Source organism: Nelumbo nucifera, chromosome 1 (assembly GCF_055504915.1).
Source record: "Nelumbo nucifera cultivar China Antique chromosome 1, China Antique-T2T, whole genome shotgun sequence".
Classification (NCBI taxonomy): Eukaryota; Viridiplantae; Streptophyta; class Magnoliopsida; order Proteales; family Nelumbonaceae; genus Nelumbo; species Nelumbo nucifera.
In genome coordinates, this window is record NC_142649.1 from 29,044,968 (window position 1) to 29,054,827 (window position 9,860).

Here is a 9,860-nt window from a genome sequence, read left to right on the forward strand (position 1 = left end):
ATGGATTGGAATGGGCCTTAACTAATGTCTATGGACAAAACTCCTATAGGGAAAGGGAAGAGTTGTGGGAGGAGTTAGCAGCTATAAGGGGTCTTTGGGAGGGTCCTCAGTATGTGGGGGAGGTTTTAATGTTATCAGATATGTAAATGAAACAAATAACCCCAATGATAGGATTACCTCCAACATGAGAAAATTTAACCTCTTTGAGGCTTCCTTTTAGTTGAGAGAGTTACCTATGTTGCAAGCAAATCTTACTTGGTCCAATTTCCAAGAGGATCTCCTTTGTTGTAAGCTGGATAGATTCTATTCTCTTCAGATTAAGAAATTGCTTGGAGGGGATTGGTAGTGAGGACCCTCCCTAGGCCTACCTAAATCATTGTCCAATTAGACTTTCCCAAGAAAGAGTAGGAGCAGAACCTTGCCCGTTTAGGTTTAGAATATGTGGCAGATTCATCTTGAATTTATAAAGAAAGTGAAAGAGTGGTGGGAAGAAGACCAGGTGGTTTCAAGGTTGAAAGGCTATAGGTTCTACAAAAGTTACAATCCTTGAAATCTATGATCAAAGCCTGGAATAAAGAAGAATTTGGAAGAGTGGAAGAAAGAATGGAGTGGATTGCCACAAGGATTCAAGAAATTGGTGTAGGTGAAGTATAAAGAAGATTGAGGGAAGAGAGATGAAAATTGAAACAAGAATTGGAAGAAATCATTAGAAGAGAGGAGGTGAGTTGGAGACAAAATCTAGATGTAGTGGTTGAAGGAGATGGTAATACTAATTTTTTTTCACACTTTGGCAAATGGATTTTTCTTTTTGGCAATAAATTTTTCTTTATTTATCTTCAAAAAAAAAAGAAAAATGAAGAATCTTGTGGAAAGATTGGAGTGGAATGGGGAACTGCTTACAAGGGAAGAGGATATAACAAGAGCTTTTGTAAATCATTTTAAAGCCATCTATGACAGACTGAGTAGAGTAAGAGAGAACCATCTTGATTTTGATTGACAAGTAGGGAGTACGGGGAGTTGTTGGATACTTTAGAAAGTAATTGAGGCCTAACCGCCTAAGAAGTAAAAGATGCAGTGTTTTTGGTGGAAAGATCTAAAGCCCCAGGCCCAAATGGATTCACGATGGATTTTTACCAAGAATGTTGGGATATCATAGGTGGTGACTTAGTGGAGGTATTCTTAGAGTTCTTTGAGAAAGGAAAAATATATTCGGGTGCAAATGTTACCTTTATAGCCTTGGTTCCCAAGAAGGTGGATGCAATTTAGCCTAAGGATTTTAGGCCCATAAGTTTAATTGGGAGTATCTATAAGGTCATTTCTAAGGTTTTAGCCTTGAGAATAAAAAAAGTACTCCCCAACCTAATTTCACCGAATCAAGGAAACTTTGTGTTTGGGAGGCCAATTGTTAATCAAATCTTAATTGCCAATGAGTGTGTGTGTGGATTATAGCAAAAGGAAAAAGGAGAGAAGGGGCTTATTTATGAATTTGACCTGGAAGAGGCTTACGATTTGGTGGGTTGGGACTTTTTGCTTGAAGTTTTGAAAAGTAATGGTTTTTAAGAAAGGTGGTGTAGGTGGGTCAAGGGTTGTGTTTCTACTTGTTGCTTCTCTATTTTGGTAAATGGCATAGTTAGGGATTTTTTTTCCCTGCTAAAAGAGGCCTTAGACAAGGGGACCCTCTTTCCCCTTCTTATTCACCCTAATAGTGGATGTTTTGAGTGTCTTGATTACTAGGGCTGACTTTGAATATAATTCAAGGTTGGAGAATGGGGAGGCATGTATGTGTCACTCACAATTCATAGATGATGTAATTCTATTTTGTGAAGGGGAACCGGAGGAGATAATCTAAAATCCTTGGTGGCACAGTTTGAGAGGGTTTCAAACCTGTGAGTGAATTGGAATAAAAGTTGTGTAGTAGGTGTAAATAGGCAAGTAGATGAGGTGTCTTCATTGGCTAGAGCTCTAGGTTGTGAGTTAAGTGAGTGGCCCCTAAATTACTTAGGTTTACCGTTGGGGGGAAATCCTAGGTTAGAGGCTTTTTGGTACCCAATGTTGGACAGATTCACAAGGAGGTTAGTAGAGTGGAAGAGGAATTATATTTCACTAAGGAGTAGAATCACGATCACTTGAATCAAGTCTACACTTGCAAATTTGCCAGTGTACTTATCTACTTTCAAGTTGCCTATTAAAGTTGTGAACCAAATTGAAAAGATCATGAGAGATTTTCTTTGGGAGCCAAGCAACTCAAAAAAGGATCACTTGGTAAAATGGAAGAAACTTAGCATTGCTAGGAAAATGGTTGTGGAGATTCCCCCAAGAGTTGGAAAGTTTGTAGCACATAGTGATAGTAAATATCCATGGAATGGTTATTCATCAAAAAAATATCCATGGAATGGCATCTCATGGATGGCATGTTGGTCTTGACCCGGTTTCTCGTTCTTCTCTGTGGAAAGACATTATTGGAGTTACCTATTTTTTCTCCTTTCATTAGGTATGATGTTTGCATGGGTAATAAAATTCTTTTCTGGGAGGACATTTGGGTTGGGGACACTCCTTTTTAAGGACAAATTCTCGATTATCATTCCCTTTCTTTGAACAAATTCAAAATTATTTCTTGTGTTCATGTTTGTGGGGATTCTTGGGATTTGGACTTGAGAAGAGCTTTGAGGGACTTAGGAATGGGCATTGCAGATGAACTGTTCTCAAGTGGGAGATGTAAGGGAGATGTAAGGGAGGCAAGAAGTTAACATTCTCCATCTTTCTAGCCTGATCAGAAGAATGAAGCAATGACTAACCTTCTGTCATAGTTGTTGGATCAATGGACTGAAAATAGAATAAATACAAATAAGGAGATAATAAATCTGTTAAGCATCAATTGGGGTGGGGAGGAATAAGGAGATATTCCTTTCCCAAGTAGTGATCAATATGATAAAGCTATGATTCATCAAATAAATGACCATTTGGAAAGCTCTCAGCTTGATTGGCACTTCTTAAGCCAATAGGATCATTGTTTGACATTTTTGGAGGTGCATGCTGACTAGGTGTTTAAATTGCTTTGAGTTTATTTTCAAAATATTTTCACATTGACAACTATATGAGATCTCAGAAAATCAATTGGATTTTTCAAAGTTTAATCTGCCACATCATTTTTGTGATTCAAGAAATGTTAATTTGATGATCACCAAACCTTCCTCTCACAAATCCATAAGCTAATTATTGCAAGAATGCATTTCTAGAAGAAATGGCTTGCCAAATGCAATTAAAGAGCATTTCCAACTTTTTCCTCGTGTGGCAAGTTGGTAAAATGCATTTAAGAATCCTAATTAATACTTTATCTTTTATGTGATCAACATGTGGCTAATATATCCTTCAACCCTCGTGTTAAGGGAGTTGGCAATGGTGGCTACATTTAAAGTACCAAACTAAAGCAATGTAAGGCACTTAAATAAACTAATATAATTCTAAAAGAATTGAAGTCTAAACCAAAAAAAAAAAGAAAATACTTATTTTTCCTTTTTTATTACATGTTTCATTATCCTCCTAAAAGTACAACCTACTATCTTTCTCATGCACAACCTAATCAACCACACCATTTTTCTATTAAAATGATACCATAGAAATCAAATATAGCGAAATAGAACTTGATAGTTTGAACAATAGATGGTAGATGAAAATTTTCATAAAAATAGAAAGGGGATGATTCATTAAAAACTCAAGCAAAAGTGTTGTGCTAATGAGCACAACTATTTTTATATTGTCTGCAATAGCAAACAATATTAGAAGCACTCGATCAGGTAGGCCCAATTGGAAATTGTTTCTTACCACTTTGGCTCAGTTTGGAAGGAGTAGAAATGCAAATTTGTAGAGTGTAAAACCTTGTAAGGCCCAATTAGAAATTATTTGTTACCACTTAGGCTCAATTTGGAAGGAGTACAAATGCAAATTTGTAGAGTGTAAAACCTTGTATTTTGTATTATTTTGTATGTATTTGCACACTATAAATTTGCATTTGAACTCCTTCCAAACTGAGCCTTAAGAACAAATTTGGGAACACATTTTGTTTAAGAACAAAAGTAAAAATAAACATTCAGCATTTGCAGGGAAAAAGAAAAACATCTATTTCACAACAAAAATAAATTAGAATAACGAAAGAAAATGTTTTATTTTGGATGTTGATCCTAAGAGAAATGAGTAAAGGTCAATCAACAATATGTAGATAATGTTTCAAAAAGTGAACCCAATTGTTGTTGTTGGTATGTACAATTCACCCAGACCCTCAAAGAATACTTAGACACCAAGAGTAATACCACAAAAGCACTTACGAGCAGCTTGAAATCAACCCCCACGCTGCGATGAACTTGTGGCACACCGCCACCTTTGTGATGAAACCTCATCACACTAAGCAAAACCATGATAAACCCACAGTCCAACAGGTACAGTAAACGACCGAACCTAAATAAACCTCAAAAAGACTTGTCCAAGAGACCCAAACACACCCGAGCATGCGATGAAGCCACACCCGCTATGACGTGCGATGAATTCACAACCCATGAGCCCACTCTTGATAATGGGTTAGAAAGGACAATAGGCCGAGCCCACAGCGAGGCCCACGTGTGCCCGGACACACATGGACCCATGACAACAAAGGACTTTAGGGCCGCCACATGGAATTGACGAAGTATCGACCGCCGAATGGTGATGTCCCCGTTGTCACATAGGATTAGTTATGACGCAAAAAAAGGTAGTAGCACACGTGAGTAATGAGGGATCTCGAGAATAAGGAAATCCAATCCTTGAAAGAACCTCATGAGACACGTGGGAATACCCCAATAGCACATCCAATAATTAATAGCGAATCAAATAATCTCTTCCCCGATATGGAGTGAATATCCTCATCTCCTACCTTTTAAGATCTCGGGACCTCTCCATAAATAATGGTCCTCCTCACATTTGAACTCATCCAATCCCAAGCTATCTATTACCTAGCATCCCCAGAGCACACCCCAAGTTTTCCCTATCTATCCTACATCCTCAACCTAAGAAGACTCTCCCTTCCCTGTTCATGAGACTCTTCTCTATCTTTCAAAGAGACTGCTCTCTACCCCAGCCTTACTCTGCCTATAGTAAAATCTCTGGTTAATCTTTGATCACGGAGAATGGCCTCAAGAAGAATCAACCTCACCACTATCCCGGAGGATCAAAGCAACACTCAAGAAAGCGCCAACCCTAGTGCTAAAAACCAGCCCGAAATGCAAATGCCCATCCAAGTTGATATTGAGATCGTGTAAAACAAGATCTATGGGTTTGAGGCACTTTTTGAAGAATGGTTCAGGAAACTAGAAGAGAGCTAGGAGGAGACAAGGAGCGCTCTCCAGATCCTACTCAACCATTTGCCTCAAGCTGAATAGACCCCTGCCGCTACTATCCTCGGCGTTCCAAATTCCAACCCCAACCCTAGTCGCGATGCCTCTAACCTTACACCCACTGTCCCAAAACAACCCAACAGGGCCAACCCAACCCCAACTCAAGCAAGTCACCAGACCACCCACCAATTTCACACCTTCCCCCACATTGACCCGATAATGGAGACTCCTTTCAGTTGGGATGAGCTAAGGGAATACGTTCAGGGTCTGCTAGTCGAAAGCCACAACTAGGTCCAGGATTCGGCTGTCTTGCAAAAGCCCTACTTTGATCACATCCTAAACAAGCCCCACCTTGTTGGGTACACCCCTCCCTAGTAATGGCCTTAGTACAATGGACAGAGAGGTAGCCCACAGGAGCACATCAACAAGTTCGAAGACATCCTCGACTCCTTCGCTCTCGATGAGGACCTCAAATTACAAGAGCTTTTGAGGTCCTTGACTGGCCCAACGTACACATGGTTCGTAAGCCTAACCCCTGGGAGCATCGGTTCATGGGGCAAGGATGAACTAGCCACGAAGTTCTTGTCCAAATGGTTCACCTTAGAAAGGAAATTGACAATGGCCGACCTATGGATCATAGAGCAAGGACCAAGAGAGGACCTTCTACCATACGTCATGCAATTCCAGAAACTTACACACTCTGTCTTCGATGAGCATGCCATCGAAAAATTTTTGTCGAGCAATGCATTTAGGGTACGCCCTACCTATAGAATCAGCATAAAAAACATCAAAGTCAAAACCTTTAGCCAATTCTGGAGGTACGCGGAGAGAACAACGCTAATTGTCAAAGACACCTCCCCGTACAACAAAAATGAAGCATACACAATTGATAGGAGACCCAGTTATACTTAGACCTTGCCCGTCCTCGAGCAAGACAAAATTCAAGCAAAAACAAGTGTGGTCTGCACGTGTGGTCCGCTTTCACTATCTAATACTTTAAATTGGCAGTCAATGACATGGCCATTGGTTTAAAATACTGCATCGTTTCATCCCACTTTTTGAGGGGTATAATTATAATTTTATCCAGGTTTCTTTTTCATTAAGCTTCGATTGGGGTTCCATACTCACACCCGTTCATCTTCCCCGACGCCATTTGCCATTTCCAACACGTGTGAGGGAGTCACAATGAATCCCCATTTTGTCTTCTTGTTGTAATCAATTTGTTTCGCTTTCTATCTCCTTTTGCTTACCCTACAATCCTCTTTTTTTGGTCCTCTTCTTGTTTGTACTATTGACCGTTGTCTATTTATCATGGCTTCTCAACAAAAGAAAGATGAATGTCCCTTCGTTAGGGAAGTGAACACAACAGAGTTATTATTAGAAAGAGAAGCAGCAATGGCAGTCGATGGAGGATGAGGGTTATGGCCTGTGATGTTAGTGTCCAGAGGGGAAGGTGGACTTTTTGATGTTATCACTAGTGTGAAGCTGATGTGCCTCTACAGCCAGGGTTCTGGCCTCCGATGCTAGTGTCCAATGAGTTTATCGTTACCGGGGAAGACGTGGCTGCGTTACTAGCACTACCTATTGGGGGTTCTGTGTCCGATCAACATCTCCAACATGTTGAGCCTATTCCTCATGATCTAAGGGATCTTTGTGACCATCTTTTTGTAGAGAGTGTTGCATTTAAAATCAAGGTGGACAAGACTAACGCGTGGGGAAAGTTGTAGTTAGAACAATAGCTTGAGTATTGGTTTGAGTCTTATGGTAGGGGAAATGTGATGGTACGTGGGGCAGACAGCCAATGCCATCTTGTTGCCTTCACCTTGTATGTTGCTTCTCAGTTTCTATTCCCAAGGCTCCCAAACTACGGATTGTGCACAGTCTTGGTGCCCCTTGCTGTCTTGGCTGCCAGCGGCCACCAGCTACCTTTGGCCTCCGTGCTTTTGGGTTATTTATACGAATAGATGGACGACATCATCTAGCAAATAATGGGCCCCAGCTGTAAAAAGTGCATTAGCAACATCTATGCCCCATTTTTTGTGGATGTTTCTATGTAAACATTTCAGTCTCAGCATCACAGCTCGCGATCTTTCTCCGATGCATGTAGTCGTGGCCACCATGCAGGGGGGATGAGTATGAGAAGGTGGTTGAAGTTTGCAGGGAAAAATGATAGTTTCAAGCTGCTAGGCATAAACAGTTTAAGATGAGTGAAATTGATTTGAAGTTTTCCCTATTCGATGGGTTCCTTTGGAGGCTATACACCTAGGATATACCTCACGCGATGTCATTCTATGTTGGTGTTCCAATTCCTGAAGATGGCGATCAATAGTACGTCATGGGTGCAAAGAGTTCTTTTGCAAGTATAGCACGATTGGTAACATGGCCCGGTGACATTGCTTATCTTGATCGTTCAGTAGGCGGGGACAATACAACCGCTTCTCCATCGCGCTTGAAGAAGGTGAAGACAAAGCACAAGGGGAAGCAACCTATTTTAGAGGAGGGGGAAAGTGTTCATCCCTTGCTACGAAGAAGCCAAGGTTTGTGAGAGTACTGCGCTCGATTCAACCTCCCATTGCACCATAGTCTATTGACTTAGGTGTGGCCTCATCGCAAGCGCAAGAGTGTCATACAGAGTACAGGCAGGAGTCTCCAGCAACACCCACTGGGGAAAAGACTATGCTAGTCATTGAATAGGGGGAATTAACGGTTGTGGTGCCCTCTGCTAAGGTTACCTGTATTCGTTTCTCGAGCAAGCATATGAAGAGGATGGATCCTCCCTGACTGAAGCGGGGCCCCGGTAGCCCTTCCTGAAGGGGTGGATTTGGTAAGCGGCTTTGTTATTAATTTTTTTGAGGTGTTTGAGTGCAGCCACGATCATGTGTTGTTGTCATAACTAACCTATGTATAGTCTTTTGTTCTAAAGTGTGTGGAAGGCAAGGAGGCTCAACCCAGCGCAAAGACTTTGGGAGTTCCTGATGTGGGCCAAGAGGTAAGCATAGGTTTGTTATTCTTTATTGATATATTGCTTTATCACATTCAGGTCTATCGTGCTAACTGCTTGTGTTTTACCTCATTGCAGGCACCATTCCATGTAGGTCCTGCCACATTGATACTAGTGGAGGATCTGAAATCATCGCAGCCCCCCAATCAAGTTCCTAAGGCTACTAAGGACGCTGGTGTTGGTGATACCACTCCCGATGCTATGATATGGAAGGAAGGCCGCGATGCCCAAGCCAACGATTTGTCACAAAGAGGTCTATGCTTCTTCCCTGATTGTTGAGGTCGAGGCCCATGTGGGTTCAAAGGTCAGGGCTCCTGCTGAGCCAGAGATCCCCGTTGAAGGAGTTGTGGCTTCCATGGACATAGAAGACCAGACTAGGGACAAGGATGCGGGATCTGGGATTGTCTTGCCAACTGAGGAGCTAACGTATGAGGAGGACCTAGCTCAGATACGGCAGGAACTCGAGGAGTACTATGATAAACATGGCATCCCTCCCTTGGGTTATGCAGCCATAGACCTTGTTCAAGTTTAGGGTCATCCTAGTAGCGACAAGTACTCCATCTCCCATTCGGTGACAAAGTTTGCTTCAACTGTCACATGGGTTGGATGGTTGCCATCTGTGAACATTCATCCAAGGGTTGTGGCGCCTACTCTGAACACTATTGTGACCATGATGGACTGCATAATGAACCATCCAGTGGAAGAACTTTCATAGTCGGACTTCACTCGCTAGCTTGAAGCCTGTAGGTCTTTTTCTGTCATGGTCTTCGATATGGGTCAGATCAAGGAATGAGTCGTTATGCTAGCCCATGCATTTTGGAAGGCCGGTCTTAGGGTGTAACAATCCATTTTATTTCGCTCAATGAAGGACTCACACCTTTGCTGGAAAGTGGTCGAGTCTAGCAATACAAAGGTAATGGGGAAGCTCGAGGCTTTGATGGACAAATATGCTAGGAAAAAGAAGATCCTTGCTGAATATGAAGAAAAATAGGACCTGAAGAGCTTTGAAGAATGTAGTCAGGCCTTGGAGAACATTATCGCTATGAGGAAGGAGTGGGGAAATGTATCAATACATGTATTCATTGTAAAAAATTTGAACTGATGCTAATTAGAATATGAATTTTGTGTTATGTTGTTGCTTCATGATACTTTAAGTATCATCAGGGGGTAGTGAAGGGATGAGAGATCCATCTTATGGATAGCCGAAATTTGCAGGTAGGTAAGGCGAAATTTCAAAAATTTCTTTCTCCCCTCTAGGAATCATATTCTCTATTTTAGAAAACTGCATTTTCAAAGATCAATCTTGAACAATAAACCAGACCAGATTTGAACCAAAAAGGTAGGAGAGGGAAGTACCTGATATGGAGAAACAGTAACTCCCAATGAAGGTGTTCATGCCCAAGGAAAATGCCAAAGACTGCTCCCACTGAAGATGACACAGCGTAGAGTGGAGCAGAATCAGCAGGTGGTTCTTCACAAGAACCGACTCTTCAGCA

The 9,860-nt window shown here is 41.5% G+C and overlaps 1 long non-coding RNA gene across 1 annotated transcript; it reads left to right on the forward strand.

The window, feature by feature from the left end:
- The first annotated feature begins 2,468 nt into the window (after positions 1-2,468).
- Positions 2,469-9,477, forward strand: LOC148803059 (uncharacterized). The gene is made up of 3 exons (XR_016081267.1): positions 2,469-8,187; positions 8,287-8,352; positions 8,443-9,477. It is a non-coding gene; the product is annotated as an uncharacterized LOC148803059 (long non-coding RNA).
- The last annotated feature ends 383 nt before the right edge of the window (positions 9,478-9,860 follow it).